The sequence below is a fragment of the Mesoplodon bidens genome (assembly GCF_964165515.1).
Source record: "Mesoplodon bidens genome assembly, chromosome: 2".
NCBI classification, from domain to species: Eukaryota; Metazoa; Chordata; class Mammalia; order Artiodactyla; family Ziphiidae; genus Mesoplodon; species Mesoplodon bidens.
Window position 1 is genome coordinate 160,496,645 of NC_138177.1, and position 17,873 is coordinate 160,514,517.

Sequence of the window (17,873 nt, forward strand, 5' to 3'; positions counted from 1 at the left end):
ATCCCAATGTCTGCTCACTGGTATCACCTGGGGAGCTTTTCCCCCCAATATTTATTTATTTATGAAAATTCTTAGCATATGAAAATGTTGAAAGAATTATACAGCGAATATTATATATGTATATTTTTCTAGATTCTATAGTTAGCATTTTACCATGCTTGCCCTATCACATATCTATCTAACTATCCATCCCTCTATCCATTCATGAGTCTAGCTTCTTTTTTGTGCAGTTTCAAAGTACGTTGCAGGCATCAGAATGCTTCACCCCTAAACACTTCAGCATGCATATCATTAACTGGAGTTCAATATTTGTTTCTTTTTTCTTTTGAGGTAAAATTTATGTACAATGAAATGTACAGACCTGAAGTACACCATTCTGTAAGTTTTGACAGATACATGTACTATGTATATGTATACATATAATATACATTAATGTAAACCAACCCCTATCACCATATAGAACATTGCCATCACCCCGGAAGTCCCCTCATGCCCGCTTCCAGTTATCCCCCATCCCTCCACTTCCAGAGGTAATCACCACTCTGATATTTCCCACCCTAGATTAACTTTTCCTATTCCTAAAACTTCACGTAAGTGGAACCATACAGTTTGCACTCTTGTGTAAGGTTTCCTTCATCCAGCATAGTATTTTTGAGATACATCCATGGTGTTGCCTGTATGGATGGATAGTTTGTTCCTTTCTATTGCTGACTAGTATTCCACCGTATGGATGTACCTCAGTTTTTTAGCTAATATGAATAAGGCTGCCAGGAACATGTTTGTATTAGACTTTTTAATGGACAGATGTTTTCATTTTCCTTGAATAAATTCCTAAGAATGGAATTTCTGAGTAATAGGGTAGGTATATGTTTATTTTTATAAGAAACTGCCAGGGGCTTCCCTGGTGGCGCAGTGGTTGACAGTCCGCCTGCTGATGCAGGGGACATGGGTTGGTGCCCCGGTCCGGGAGGGTCCCACATGCCGCAGAGCGGCTAGGCCCGTGAGCCATGGCCGCTGAGCTTGCGCGTCCGGAGCCTGTGCTCCGCAATGGGAGAGGCCACAGCAGTGAGAGGCCTGCGTACCGCAAAAAAAAAAAAAAAAAAAATAGAAACTGCCAGACCATTTTCCAAAGCAGTTGTGCTTGAGGAGCTTTTAAAATACAATGCCTCGGGCTTCCCTGGTGGCGCAGTGGTTGAGAGTCCGCCTGCCAATGCAGGGGACACGGGTTCATGCCCCGGTGCCGGAAGATCCCACATGCCGCAGAGTGGCTGGGCCCGTGAGCCATGGCCGCTGAGCCTGCGCGTCTGGAGCCTGTGCTCCACAACGGGAGAGGCCACAACAGGGAGAGGCCTAAGTACCGCAAAAAATAATAATAATAAAAATAAAATAATAAAATACAATGCCTCCCCCTTATCCCCAGAAATTCTTAAATAATTAATTAATTAGTTTGGATTGTGGCCCAGGTGTAATTGTTTCTGACATAATCATCTGGTGGTTCTAATGTGCAACCAGAGGTAAGAATCACTGGAGATATATTTCACTATATTAAATGCAAAACGTTTAGTGTTTTTTTGGTTTTTTACTTTGAAAAGTGGCTTTCTGTTGCTGTTCCCTTTTTTCCTTTATTTTTACTGCTGTAAAGACTTAGGTATGGTCTAGGATGATCTGGATGTCACAATGCAGACTTCGGAGTAAAAAGACCAGCTTTCTGATCCCAGTTTTCCACCTTGTATCACTTGACCAAGTTACTCATCAGTTTCCTCTTCTATAAAATGGGGCTTATTGTATGATTTCCAAGGTTATGAGGATAAATGTGCCTGGCTCAAAGCATTTTCTGAAATTCACCATAGGATTGGGGTGGGAAGAGAGTTTCCAACCCCCCAGATGAGTGGGATTCCTTAACTCTGCCTTTCTGAACAAGGGCAGATTGACAGTTCTTTTCTTTGGTTCCTTAATGGATGGCAAGGCTGTGAATGTCAGAGGTTGAAGAGCTGTCACCACCTCCCTATAATGATTGAAGTGTAGTTATCTCTTGTCTTACAAATATGTAAAAGGCCCATGTGAGTAGGATAAGGATTTCGAGTTGGTTTTCCATCCAGTGGTAACTTGGGCTGCTCTGGCTATTCACCATGGAACCAGCAACACACCTTTGCAAGACTGCTGGCTAGAGGCGGTGTTAAGACAACAGGGAGGAGCTATCCAGCAGCTGATTACTGAGCATTGAGTCAACAACTACAACAAAACAAACCACTGAAATCTGATCCCTACCATCTGAAGCCTGGCCCACTCCCCCAGGGGAGACAGACCTGGACACTGTCTTCTGAGTTTACCTTTTATGACACCAGTTCAGATCTGAGTGAACTAGCCCCTAAGCCTTACAGAAAGCTGGTTTGTGTGACTCCTGACAATGTTGTATATCAAATGCTCAATCCTTGTTGGGAAAACAGCAACAACAAAAACCTCTTTAAGGGGTCTTCTGAGTGATGTGGCTTCTCTCATTGTTCGACCATTTGAGTAAGGATTTGCCAGTGGGCACCAGGAAGGATGCAGTTGTGAATAATAGGTTTTCCCACGTGAGACAGGCCAGAGTGGGCATAGACGAGGATCTTAAATCAGGCTAGAAGTGCTACATTTTAGCTCCTTTCTGAACAGGAGGGCTGTGGAGCCTCCTCCTTCATGTCCTCCACAGACATCTACTGAGAATGCAGTGTTCTTGCCTTCCCGGGGAAGTAGGGTTTCCAGAGTATCAGAGGTTGCTCTGGGCTCCAGTTGTCAGAACAGAGATCCAGGGTAAAGGATGGCTGCTAATGAGCCCCTCTTTTCAACTTTTTGGCCTCCCTGAGTGTCTGTCTGTGGGACCCGCGTTCTTTTGTCAGGGGGTGCAGGGCAGAGGGGGTGAGGAAAAGAGATCAGATGGCCTGCTATCTGAAGCATGTGCCTGGCTTCAGGAGTCCCCTTTTGGGTTGGTTTTATTTTGTAATACGTCCCCTGAGAAGACAGACTAAGCAGCCTGGATTACCCTGCAATTTCTCCAAACTATTTGCATGAAATACTGCAGGCAAAAAGCCCAGCCCCCTATTGGCTGTTGCTAGGTAACAACATAATCATCAGGAAATTAGGCTGTCTTTTTTTTTTTTCCCAACCCGGGTGTGTGGTTGCAGCGTTGTGCGGGAAGAGAGAGGGAGTGGAACAAAGAGAGATGAATGGGATGGTCTTGAAGGCGGGGACACCACAGCCACAAACCTGCATCCCACGGTAGGACAATCTGCTTTGGGTTGGGCTCTTTACTCAGTCAAGCCAATATTGGTACATTTTCCTTTCTTATAAGTATGACAAAGCTAGCAGTTCCTACAGACAGCAGGAACAGGAGCTATGGAAGCAACTCTGACATTTGAAGTGATTTTTAGAAGCAGGAGGTAGTGCTTAATATATGAGAGTGACTCCAAGTGACGATGAATAAATGAATGTGTCTGGAGAGTGTGTGTAGGAAGATAAGACCCCATTCGCGTGGCTGCAGAATGCCTGCAAAGAACAGACCTGAGAACGTGCATGTGAAAGAGGCGTGTGACAGAGGAAATCCAAGCATGCTTTCAAATATGGAAGGAAGCCCCATAAACTGAAGTTTGGGATTGTGTCTGTTATGACTCCACCAGTGTTTAGGCATGTGGTCCTACTGTTTTTCAGCCAGGCAGTCCTCAGCCTACCCTTCTGCCTGGTTGGACTTGGCAGGTGAATGAAGAGTAACATGAAGAAAGCATTTGTGTGTGTGTGTGAGTGAGTGTGTGTGTGTACACATGCGCAAGTGGGCACATGTGCACACGCATGCACTTTGGAGCACTTAGATCATTTTCAAGACTGTATACTCGAATAGCAGCATGGCAAGCCCTGACAAGTGTACAGTTACACCTGGACACTTCCACGGGGTAATGAATATCCATAGAGACTATTAGTACTTTCCTTTCCCTTCCCGCTAGTCCCAGATGGCTTTCCCACCTCTAACCTCCCTTATCTTGTCCTCCTTTTGAGTTCCCTAGCAATGACCCTGCCCTTACACTAGACCCTCCATTGCCGTGCTGCATACTTCATTGGCTGGCTACGACCCCAGGCAAGCTAATTGCCTTGTACCATTCAATGCCTGCCAGATTAATGACTCCTCCTGTGTCTGGTTGCCCACAGCCTCCTCTGAGATTCCTCTGTGTCCTCTCTCTGGCTTGTCTTTCCCTTCTACCCGCCTCCTCAGCTCAGTCTCTCTGAGCTTGACATCTGAGTTTTTAGAAGTCATTTAATTTGAATGCAAAAATAGAGGCACTGTCTTTTTTTTTTGGGGCCTGATCAGTGGAGGTAGTCCCCTGCCCAATGGGAGGGGACCATTTTGTAACAGTGATACAAATACACGAATGTATCAGGAGCAAGACAGAATGTGTGCCAATAAGCAAGCGCAGAAGGGAACAGGCTCCCAAGCAGACAGCCCTCCACAGTGACTGACTACCTCCAGTGGGTGAGCCTAAGGCCCTGCCCCAGAGGAAAAAGTCATCCTGAACTTACAGTGGCTCAAAGCCCCTTTCTGAGTACGTGCACTAAATGGCACGAACCTGGTGCAGGGCAACATCACCACCCAATGCACAGATGTGACAGATGCTCTCCGAGACAGTGGTCCCTGGACCAGCAGTATCACAGATCTGCAGGTGGGGCCTGTACTCTGTTTTGACAAACTCTCCAGGTGGATTCTCAGGTATGCTAAAGTTTGCGAACCACTCTGGGCCTGAAATCTTGCATTTTTAATAAGTTCCCGGATGATACTGACCACTCTTTGAAAACCCCTGCTGTAAGAGTAGAAAATGGAGGACAGCGTGTAATGGGAAGGATCTCCTTCCACCTAGAATGCCCCCTCCCCACTTCCAAAGTCCCAGTCAAACCCATCTTTGCAGGCCCACCCCAAATGAAACTTCCAGCTAATTCAAAATGTAATAAGGTTATCACTTTACACCTTATTACATTTCAGGGATCAGCAAACTAGGAATGGTTGGGGGATGGGGATCAAATAAGAGTATGCAACAGAGACCGTAAGTGGTCCTCAAAGCCTGAACTATTTACTAACTGGCCCGTGACAGAAAAAGTTTGCCAATTCCTGTTATATTTATTTATGTGCTTTTCTTATTCCTCCTCATAAACTTTAACTCCAGAGTCAATATCTGAATCATTTTTGTATTTCATTCAGTACCAAGCACATAATAATTGCTCAACAAACATGGGAAGGATGGATGTTGGTTGGGTGAACTAGTTTTGTGTTTAACCAGTGTTCTGAAAGTCCAACAAAAGAAATGATCAGCTTCTCTACTTAGCCACTTTGTGGCTGCCCCATCCATGAAATAAGAACAATAGTTTCTCATTTGAGTAGATGATGAGAATCAGGAAGTTCACACTAATGGAGTTTATTCTTTTTGTTGGTAACTAGAATGATGAAAACCAGTGAGGAGCTGACCTGCCTCTTGAAAAACAAGACTAGCATTTAGAACGTTCATAAATGGAGGGTACTATAAAAATAAGCAAAAACTTACATTTTCACTTGGATTTCTGGTGTCCGGTAAAATATTTTCATGGCTATACACTACCAGAGTTAAAAGAGACCCTAGAGGCAAACACTGCACGAACCACACCTGCCATGACTCACCCTCTGCTTGATTGCCTCCGCCGACTGGAAACTCACTTCTTCAAGTGAGTTGCTAAACTCACTTTTAGCAACTCCAACTGTTAGTAAGCACTTTTTTCTGTTGAGTTGAAATCTATCTCCTTACAATTTCCACTCTGCAGTCCTATTCTAGCTATCAAAATTAGCTACCTAAGTTTTATAAATATGAGGAATAAAGTAGGGTAAACGTACACTTGACTGGAAAGAGTAGAAGATTGAGGGGGATCCACCCCATTTAGATAGTTTTCTTCCACAAACAGTAGTGAGATGGTTTAGAAATACAAGAAGCTAAAAGCCAGCAGGTATGCCAAGAGAAGAAAAGCAAACGCATGGGTATAAAATGGAATAGAACATAACATTCCAAGTACAATAGGAAACAAAAGACTGGTGGTGACAGTAGATCACAGGCTGACCACAGACATGCCTTATGTGTGTGCTAGAGAGGAATGTTAATAGCAATTAGAGGCTATTATTTGGGACAAAGGAGGGAAAGGAGGCCCCCGAGCTGGGCCGGGGGTGGGGGTGGGGGTGTCTATTTGGGGGGGGTGGCGTTACTCTGCAATTGCTTTGTGATCCCAAAGCTATGAAACAGCTGCCAGGACAAGTCGCTGGGGCAGAAGCACAGCAAGAGAAAGCCTCTCAGGAATGGCCGAGTCCTTTAACTGGTGGGCTGGGCTGAAGCAGTGAGGGCCTAAGGAGGGGACTGTCCCAAAGAAGACGGGAAGAGAGGGGTGGAGGAAGGAGGCTAACATCTCAAGTTGTACACCTGTTTACAATGTAATGTAGGCTTAGAACTAGTCCAGACACCTTGCAAACTGGCAAACCAATCACTGCATGAAAAGTAGCTCCAAGAACAGTGTTTATTGATCACTTACCCTCTGGATTTCTGAAGCACTCTTACCGCACAGAGCTTGGAGCTGTGTGAGGCACTTAATCTAGAAACAGCAGACGCTAATAAGCTTCTAGTCTCTCGCTTTCCCCCTTCCTTCCCAGCACACATGTGCATGAGTGCACATGCGTGAACACGCCCCTCTCATACACACACCACACACACCATGGTTAAGTCTACCTGGTTATCACTTCTTCCAGTTTCACCTGTAGGTGGGGCGGGGGGTTTTTTCCTTCCCCCCCACCCCCGCCTTTTTCTTAGGAAGGCAATTCCTAAAGTTTGAGAATGGGGCTTTTTGGACTCTGGGGAAGAACTTATAATCAAGCCTGGAATAAGAATATGTTCAATAATTGTAAAGGATTAAAAGCCCAAATTTTCGAGCGTTTTCCCTTCTCCACGTTCAAGGCACTTCCCATATTTACAGTTCAGACTTGAGTTCTGTTCTCAGACTGTTCTGGTTTATGCCAATTAATAGCTTTGTGATCTTGGGCAAGTCACTTGACCACTCAGCACCTGCTTCCTCAGCAGTAATTACTACTCCAAACCAACGCCAGAAAGAGTAAGCAGGCAGAGGGAGGCTTATAATTATTAAATGCCTCTTCTGTGCCACTCACTGTGCTAGGTGTTTTGCTTGCATTTTATTATTCACTTCTCCCAATAACTCTTGAAAATCTGTATCATTAGCACTGTTTACAGATGAGGAAACTGAGGCTTGCGGATGTTAAGTAACCTGTCTAAGGTTTCCTAGCTAGAGCAGAGGCAGGAATCAAAGCAGCTTTCTCTGAATATGGAACTCCTCCTTTTTTCTTCTAAATCGAGCTGCCTCCCTGAGCCTGTGCCTGGCACATAGTGGGCTTTTGGGAAAGGTAGGTTTCCTTCATCCCTACTCCCCAAAGGACGGTGGGGCAGTTGTTTTTGTTTTGTATTACTTTTCAATTAGATTGTGCAAATGATTTTGTAAACACCGCCAACAGGGCCAGGCTTATATCTAAGTAAGATAATATATCTGAAAATAGGAACAGGAAAGACCTACAAATGTTAAACACGCCCCAGTTATCACTCCAGGTGTGATTTCTGGAGTACGAGGCAAGCCCTGGAAGAGTTACAGTTGACAGGCCCGCGGTGGACTGACCCCCTGCTTGAGATAACGAACGCCTGTGAGACAGTCTGTTCAGGAAGGCAATAGGAACCAAGTTAAATTGATGAGAACTCACTGGCCCAGAGAGGCCTAGACTGGAGTGAGCACAAGTTATTCTGCCTCTTGTGTGTGGACTTGCAACCCCGGTTTCAGATCCTGCGCCTGCCATTTGCAAGCTCCATGGCCTCACATAAGTTATGGGACCTCTCTGAACCACAGTTTTCTTGTGAGAAAAATGAAGACATAATCCCTGTGTCATAGGTTTGTTGTGAGGAATAAATGAAATCATGCATATCAAGCTCCTGTCCCTGAGCAAGTACCCCCAAAATGGCAAGAATTATCGGTTACCAGCACCAGGCCTAAAGCCACCGGCCTCCTAGTGGGTAAAAGATCATTCACATACAGACCAAGAGTCTTCGTAACAGGAGGTACCACTTCTATCCCAGGGAACCTATCTCTCTATAATCTTTCAAAGCCCCATTTCCTAATCTCCTCATAGGGGATGTAAAAGGAAACTCTAAAGGAGGAAGCCTCACCCTTGGAATAAGCTCTGGGGGGGAGCATGCTCAGGTGGCAGCACCTCAGTGTAGCCCCCCCTTCTCCAAGGTACTCTTAACCCTGGTGTTCACAGAGTGAACTAACTTCTGAACCTCAAGTGCTACAAGGAGTCAAGAGATACCTGTAGAACCACTGGGTAGGTCTGAGGTATATCCAGTTTGGAGGGTAGGACAAGAAGAAGAGGGGAAAAAAAGGCTGGCGAAGACTTTATAGATAAATTTCCATGCCCTTGAACAATTACTTTGAAAGCCTGGCTGTTTCCCATGATCCCTGTCCTGGCTTAGTTATGCTTGTCAAGAAGTAGCAGTGGCAGGAAGACTAGCCTACCATGGTTTAACCCAGCATCGGACCAGTTCAAGGCTGAGATGGAGTAGCAGAAAATGGCATGCTCTGGAAATGGGGGAGGGAGGTGTGCATGTGTGCTCTGTGGAGAAACTTAGTATGGAGAGGCTTTTTATAGAGGTCTTTTTTTTTTTTTTTTTTTTTTTTATTTTTTTGCAGTACGCGGGCCTCTCACTGATGTGGCCTCTCCCGTTGCGGAGCACAGGCTCTGGACGCGCAGGCCCAGCGGCCATGGCCCACGGGCCCAGCTGCTCCACGGCATGTGGGATCCTCCCAGACCGGGGCACGAACCCTCGTCCCCTGCATCGGCAGGCGGACTCTCAACCACTGCGCCACCAGGGAAGCCCTATAGAGGTCTTTTTATAGCCTTGACTCCTGAGATTTCTCTCTATAAATCCCAGGAATGCAGAGCTCTACTAAAACTAAACAAGGAAGAATTGACTAAAACCATAGCATGAAGAATTTACTTTGTCACCAGACATACAAAAGAAGATTTTTCTAAGTTTGAGGTTATTGATGGAAATTAAAGTATCTTTCTCTCAAGAAATAGTCTTCTTTTACCCTACCCCAACCTACTCTCTTTCTGTGCCATAATCTAGGTGGCTTCAAACAACAGAAATGCACTGCCCCATAGTTCTGGAGGTTAGAAGTCCAATATCAAGGTCTTAATCCAGGTCAGTAGGGCCATGCTCCCTCTGACATACTTCCTTGTCTCCTCCCAGCTTCTGGTGGCCCTGGGTATCCCTTGGCTTATGAAAACATAACTCCAATCTCTGCCTCCATCTTCACATGGCTGTCTTCTCCTTGTGTATGTCTGCCTCTTCACATTGCATTCTTTTATAAGGACACCAGTCAGATTGGATTAGGGGCCTACCCTGTGCCAGTATGACCTCATCTTAAGTAATTACATCTACAATGACCCTGTTTCCAAATGAGGCCACATTCTGACATATTGGGGGTTAGGAACTGAACATCTTTTTGAGGGCACACCGTTCAGCCCATAACAGGCAATATTTGAAGTGAGAGAAGAAAGGACATGGATACAGTCTATGATGGCTAGCTGGGAAATTAAAGAGATGGATGTCCTAACATTAGGCACCAACTTAACATAATGACTGGATCCAAGTTTGTCTTCTGGGAAACCAGTAGAATAGCATCCCTCTTTAAACCCTGGAGTAAAGACTGAAGAACCTTTAATAATGTCAATAATAATAATAATTAATAGTATCATGACAACAGCAGCTAACATTTTTTAAGTGTTTACTAAGTGCCAGTTACATTTCTAACTGCTGTCTATGTGTTAACCTATCTAATGCTCCAAATAACCCTACCAGGTGGTATCGTTGTCCCAGTTTTACAGGTAAGGAGACTGAAGCCTAGAGCGGCTTTCTAATTTGCTCAGAGTCAAACTGGGAAGCTGAAGGTTGAGCCCAGGCAGGCCAGCTCTAGTGCACGCATTCTTGCTCAATATAGAGATGGGCTGCCTTTAAATCTTATGTTCCTAAAGAGCCTTCTGGAAAAGTGCCCTTTAAAAAAGAGACAAACATTTAAACAGGTAAAACAGACCATGGATGGGCTTCCCTGGTGGCGCAGTGGTTGAGAGTCCGCCTGCCGATGCAGGGGATGCGGGTTCGTGCCCCGGTCCGGGAAAATCCCACATGCCGCGGAGCGGCTGGGCCCATGAGCCACGGCCGCTGAGCCTGCGCATCCGGAGCCTGTGCTCCACAACAGGAGAGGCCACAACAGTGAGAGGGCCGCGTTCCGGGAGAAAAAAAAAAAAACAGACCATGTTTTTTTATAAAGAGACTTTTGAGCGTGACTGTGACCGATGATAAAAATAACTTATGGGATCCTCACTATGTAACATGCTTAAAGTGATCATTTTCCAAATCCCAGATCAGGCTCGCAGCCTTGCCATTCATCACATGCTTACTCTTTGCTAAGTATGGTCCTCAGTGCTTTACAGACATCGCATTTAACCAGCCCATGAGGGAAATGGGGTCTCATTTCACTGCTGAAGAAATTGAGGTCCAAAAGATGACTTAACGTGCTCAAGGACACACGGCTAATGCGTGGCCTGGTTAGAATTTGAACCCAGGTCTTTCCAACACCAAAGCCCATGCTGTTAGCCAAGCTGCTGCAGGTACACGGTCAGCCACGTGGGTGTGCACAGATCAGGGCCCCTGGAAACTACAGCCCGCAGGCCAAACCCGGCCCACCTCCCTTTTTGTAACTAATATTGTATTGGAACACAGCCCCACTCCACTTAGGACTTGTCTGTGACTGCTTTTGCCCAGCAGAGTTGCGTGGTCACAGCAGAGCCTAAAATATTTGCTCTCAGGCCCGTTACACAAGTGCCAGTCCCTGCCATAGGTGATGCAGGCTGTACGGCTGCCCCGTCTTAGAGCAGTGAGACTAAAGTGCCTCCACCGCAAACACTCAGTGTTTACTTAACGTGGCGTGAACTGTATGTTCCCTCCACAAGAGATCAAATCCTTCTTGTTCCTCTTTACATTCTTCAGCCAACCAGCACGAGCTTGTTATGGAAACACTTGCTAAATTACAAAGAAAACAATGAGCTTTCAGAAAAAGCTTTTTCATTTAAATTTATGAGGTTCTGACCTTAACCAGGTAACTGTGGTTAACATCACCAATGTTAGACCTATCGATAACATGTATCCCTTGAGATGAGGCGCTGGGAAGGACATGACATCACTTCTGTGGTATTTTTCCCCAAAAAAGGCTAACCTCGTTCTAATCATGAGAAAAAAAAAATACACCAAGCAAACTCAAATTGAGGGGCAGTCTAGAGAATAATTGACCAGTACTCGTCAAAAATGTCAATGGCATGAAAGACAGGGCAAGACTAAACTGTCACAGAATGGAGGAGACTAAGGAGGCGTGACAGCCAAATGCTATGTGATATCCTGGACCAGAAAAAGGACCAAATAAGGTCTGTAATTTGTTTAATAATAGTGTATCTATGTGACATTCCTGGTTTTAATCATTATACTGTGGTTCATAAGAGTATATAGGAACTCTTGGCTATTTTCCCAACTTTTCTGTAAGTCTAAAATTATTTCAAAGTACAAAGTAAAATAAATAAATGCATCCCAGGACTTTCTTAAAATTTTTTTAAATTTATTTGTTGGGTTCTGTTTCACAATGAAATTGTTCGATTTTGATGGCTAGGACTGTGTGGTCAGTTTTAACTTCTCATCCTTCATTTCTGCTTTGTGAGCCCCCATTTATTTGCTTGGGTTTCTAGAGACACTCAAGGAGACAACATGCAGAGGACTGGGGAGAGAGAAGGAACTTTCTGCGGTGGTTTGAGCTGAATCCATTTGGACTGCTTCCAATGTATCAGTAACCTCAGACAGCTGCCAGAGGCATAATCAGATCAGTGCAAATCAGGACACTTAGGTTGATGCAGTAACTTAGGGAGGCATAAGGAGGCCTCCCCTCGGGCCCCTGAGTCTAGAGAGCCTGAACGCTTTGCTAATACTGACTTATTCCTGGACAGAGAGGCAGCCAGAGGAGAGGCAGAGCCATAGCAAAGAACAGCGTCGCCTGCCTCTTCAAACTCTCTGTCCCCCGAGCCACTACAGGGGTGATAACAGCAGCAGCCTCTGTGGGGGGGACTAGACCTCTCATCGCCCGTCAGTCTCCGCTTCCATAGGAGAAGCCCACCCCACTCTGCCCCAAGGCTTTAAGCTCCATTTGGAGGGCTCCGTTTTCGGTTTCTTTCCCCTCTACTTCCCTGGAACCTCTGTCACAGCTGTAATCCGCAGCAAATGGATTTCCCTGACCCTCGGGACAAAGGCCTAGTGTTCTCCAGACTTGGTGGCTCCTGGGAGGGCAGAAGCATCAGCATTTCTCCAGCTGCCGGTCTCAGGCCCTCTGGGCAGCAGAGACCTGTAATCAGATCGCTGTCTGGAGCTGGTTACAGTCAGCACATCACTCAAAGTGGTCCCTCGCGGTTGGGAGGGGAAAACTGACTAAAGCATGTATGAATCACAGCCTTCCAAGCTCCGGCTCACACAAAACCACACAGTGAGTTGGAACCCAGAGAAAAAGAGACTCTCAGTTCTAGACATTATAGCCATTAATCAGATTTGGCTTGGGTTCATAGTGGGAGTCCACAGGGATGGGTGGCCTTGGGGGGAGAAGTAAGGAACTAGTTAGAAGGAGGAATAAGGGTAGGAATTAAAAGGAAATTGAATAGGGGTGTGTAAAAGGCTTAAAACCTAGCGAGTTTAAGTGTTCAGATTTTCTAACGTGGGGCCCCAGGTCGGAGTGTTAGGAGACTCCACATGTGCCTCGGTGGCCCTCACTGAGCCTTCAGAGCCTTGAGCCCACAGAGCAGAGCTTTGAGGCAGAAGGCCTTGAAAGCTTGGGTTCAAAGAGGAGAACTATAGTATAAAAAGTTTGAAAGCTGCTGTATTGTTCCATGCTTCCTAATTAATTCTGTTTCTTTCCAACACAAGTTCCCTTCCACCAGGAGACCAGTGAGAAAGTGACATATGGCAGGACCCTAGCTTCAAATTTCCCCTTAGGGCAAACTCCAGCCCTCTGGTTGAGCAAATCCCCACCATGAGTCCAGCCGGTTTTCTGGGGCTGCCTCCGTGTTCATGCTGCTGCAGGACAGTCAGCGGAGCCCTATCTCCTTGAGTGACTCACTTCCCCAAAAACTAGGGTTCAGTTTTTGCATAGGAAAAACAAGGGAGATTGTGGTAATCTTCAGTTTCTTAGATTGTGGTAATGTTCAGTTTCCTAAATTGACTGGTGGGTACACTTGTGTATTATCCTTTGTATATTATATAGAGAGAGAGGTTATTTTGTAATATACAACATTTAATAGACATTAATTAATAATTAGGGATTAAATTCAGCAATTGCAATTCCTTAACACCTCTGAAAATCTAGTATGCTCCAATATAGACTTTGGCCAATGTCATTGAAATAATTGCTCAAGGTGAGATCATGGGTGAGGTCTCAGAGGGTGTAGGGTGGGAAGAGCTCTGGCTTTGGCGTCAGACTTGGTTTTGCATCCTAGTTCTGTGATGACCTTAGATAAGTTACTTTGGTAAGTTCTTCATTGACAAAATTGGCATAATACCTACCCCATAAGGGAAGTCATGTGTATATATAAAGCACTCACTATAGTGCTTGACACATAATAGGTGCTCAATAAATAATTAATATTATTAGTGTAGATACCGTTGATGGAAGGTACTGAAATTAAACCACCAGCGCTATATGTTTTAAAGTAGTTGGCAAGAATTCTGAAGATGAGGTAGAAATTAAGCAGAGCTTTCCAGTGAGAAGTAGGATGGAGTAAGGTGTATTTCAAGCAATTTTGTTCAACAAACATTTATGGAATGAAACGCTAGGTATATACGGGTAAACAGGATATGATCCCTACTCTCCAGGAGTTCAGAGTCTAGTGGGGAAGACAGACATATAAGTAATTCACTTTCCTGTGATGACAAGTGCTAGGAGAGAGGTAAGCACAAAGTGTCTTGGGGTAAGTCAACCAACTGGATGGCTTTAAGAAAGAAATTAGGACCCAGTGTGAAGCAAGAGAAGTGTTAGAGGATGCTGCATTCAGTGAAGGTTTCACAGAAGAGACGCAAGTTGTTCTGATGATCTAGGGAGCTGGTTAAGTGAAAAATGGAAGGCAGGCATTTCAGGGGAAGGGAACAACATGAGTAAAACCACAGAGGTAGGAATTAGCCAGTTTGGTGGTTCCTCAAAAAGCTAAACATTAAACTCCCATATGGTCCAGCACTTCCACTCTTAAGTATATACCCAGAAGAACTGAAAGCAAGGACTCAAACAGATACTTGTATACCAATGCTCATGGTAGTGTTATTCACAATGGCCAGAATATGGAAACAACCCAAGTGTGCATCAGCGGATGAATGGATAAACAAAGTGTGATATATACATACAATGGAACATTATTCAGCCATAAAGACGAATCAAATTCTGATACATGCTACAATATGGATGAACCTTGAAAACATTATGCTAAATGAAATAAGCCAGACACAAAAGGACAAATATTACGATTCCACTTATATGAGATTTCTAGAGTAGACATTCATGGAGACAGAAAGTAGATGAGAATTTATCAGGGGCTGGGCGGGGGTTGGGGGGGTGTGGAGAGAGGAATGGGGAGTTATTGCTGAATGATGACAGAGTTTCTCTTTGGGGTGGTGAAAATTCTGGAAATAGATAGTGGTAATGGTTTCACAACATTATGAATGGGCAAGTTTTATGTTATATATATTTTACAAGGATAAAAAAGTTAAGAAATAATGAAGGTGTACCTCTACCTCACACCATATACAATAATTAATTCAAAATGGATCAAAGACCTACATGTAAAAATTAAAACTATAAAACTCTTTGAGAAGAACCTAGGTGTAAACCTTCAAAACATTGGATTAGCCAATGGCCTCTTAGATATGACAACAACCATAAAGAAAAAGTTAAATTGGACCCCAGCAAAATTAAAGAGAGGAGGAGGTAATCACGAGCACGTGGGTATGTGGTCTTTGGGAGAAAAAAAGCAGATCTACCAAACCAGAGCAGTGGACTCACATTGTAGAATATAAGGTTAGAAAAGTGGGATGAAGTGGGAGATTAATCCTAACCCATATATACCACCCCCCAAATAGGTATTCTTATTACCCAGTTTTGCAGATTAGGAAACTAAAACTAAGAGAGGTAAACTGCACTGCCCAAGGCCAGACAACTAGTCACAGCAGAGCTAGCATTCCCAGAGCGAGGACTGCCTGACTCCTCAGTCCATGCTCTGTCTCCTTCAGCACTTTGCCTCTCTTGGGAAGATTGAGAGACCAGAGAATGGGCGGAGGGAAGGGCAGGCTGGCCATCTGTTCCCCTACAGCAGTAACTACCCAGCAGCAGTGTCAGTCTCGGCACTCACAAAGCCTACAGTAACCTCCTCCACTTTCCCGCTGTCACACGGCACACGCTCCTCAACACACCACGCTTCTGAACGCCAGTAGGTGTGGTCTCATCGCTCATCTGGCAGAGGGTCAGCAGTATTATTTGTATCTTTAAATTTGGACTTCGTGCCCAGTCCCTCCCAACTAAGAGACAGAGTCCAGAGGTAAGGAACAGGCTTCAAAGGATTCATGAACCTCTACAATTGTAGGTACATTTTTTTATACATCTGTGCATTTTCTCCTGGGCAAGAGGCCTTAGGTTTTACCGTTTCTAATATGCCTTCAAAAATTATGAACCCGGGGCTTCCCTGGCGGCGCAGTGGTTGAGAGTCCGCCTGCCGATACAGGGGACGTGGGTTCGTGACCCGGTCCGGGAGGATCCCACATGCCGCGGAGCGGCTGGGCCCGTGAGCCATGGCCGCTGAGCCTGTGCGTCTGGAGCCTGTGCTCCGCCACGGGAGAGGCTAGAACAGTGAGAGGCCCGTGTACTGCAAAAAAATAAAATAAAAAAGTATGAACCCGAAAAGGAGGATCCATGTCATCTACCTCTTTTCAATTCCCAGTACTTAGCAAACATACCCCACATGCAGTAGATGTTCAGATTGCAAAAAACTAGGAGCGTGTTTATTCGGGAACGTTCTAGAGGTGGTTGACAAGGAGTGGAAGGTGGGACAGGGCAGCTTTATGCTGTGAAAGCAGAGAAAGCGTGGGTTCAGGTAGCTCAAATGTTACTTCTCCTTTGAAGTGGTCCCTAGTCTCTTAGGTAGAGTCTGTCCTTCCCTCCTGTGTGCTTTGCAGGAGAGACTGAGAGGGAGCCAGAGAGAGAGAGTGCATGTGCACTGGAGAGACAGCTGTAGCCATCAAAAGTGGGAGCTGGAACCGAGAGAACCGGCCAGCCAGTGAGAAGGGGAGGAGAGGGAGCATGCGCTGTCCGGAGAGTAAGGGCATGTGCATGGGAATGAAAGAGAGGACGTGCCTCATCAGGCCTGGGGAAGTGAGATGGCCAGGCAGGGGGACCACGAGCGAGGGGAGGGAGCTGGAGCCAGGGAATGGGGCCCAGAGTGAGCCGGCTGCAGCTGGGAGAGGGTCTGGGAGAGAGAAAAGAGGGCAGGAGTGGGGAGAGAGCTCATCTGAGTAACCAGAGCAGCCCACCAGGGTCAGTGGAATGAGGGCTAGAGGGCGGGGGGATATGCACGTGTCCAGGAGAATCAGACAGAGAGGTGAGTGAGAGCACACAGGAGGGTGGGGAAAGGGAGGGTGGGCGTGAGCACAGGAGTGGGAGAGGATAGGGCTGAGGAGGCAACAGCAAGAATGGGAAAACCAGGGGCTGGGGGCAGAAATTAACAAGACAGAAGAGGGGGAAAGCGGAAGAGGGTGTGCAGAAGCCAAGAATGAGGTGATGAAGAGAGGAGGGAAAGGCATGCTTGTTAGCAGAAGGAAGGGGGCAGGCGGGCAAGAGACCTCAGGAAACATATTGTGTCCCCACGTTACTAAGGTCAGTCTGTCTGTCTGTCTGTCTGTCTGTCTGTCTGTCTCTCTCTGAGCAGTTGCTGTCTTGCCTGTGCAGTTTTTCCATAAACAAATGCCATACTTTCTTTAGAATGTTGTCTTGTTTTATTTCTCATCAAGGATTGAGTATACACTGTGCCCAAGATCTGCCCTAGCTGCTGCAAAAGAAAGAAAAAAATAGAGCTGAGGCTTGATCATCCAGGATGTAGACCGCTCTCTCCTTAATTTGCTGTGGCTGCTGCCTTGTTTTATTTTATTTGTTTATGGTTATAAGGACAGATACTTCCATTGAGATTTCCTAGGGTGGGATGCAAAGCAAGAACTGAAACCCAATCCTGATCAACAGTTTGGGAAAGGGAAGGTGGGGCATTGAACTAAGAAGAGACTTTGGGATTCTGTGGGGTATTCCAAGCTTGAATATAACTTCCATTTACTGATTTGTTGCTTGGTGAGCCTCAAAATCCCAAGGGAGCCTCATCTCGACAAACTAGGTTGTCACTTTCTGCAAGATCAGAATTATGCCTTCTACTGCTTTCTATCCAGCCAATGCTTCCTTCCATGGAGCATAAGATAAGGTAGATTCCAACTGAGCAGGGCACAGGAAATACTTGCAGACTTTGCTGTTTCATCAGCCTGCACCACCATCATCATCATAAGCATCCTTAACAAGTGAGTAGCCAAAATGAGGCCCAGAGCTGAGTGCAGTTCAGGACAAAGAGAATTCATGGAGGATGGCCTTGCCCTGTGGCAGTCAAAGCAGACATATAAAAA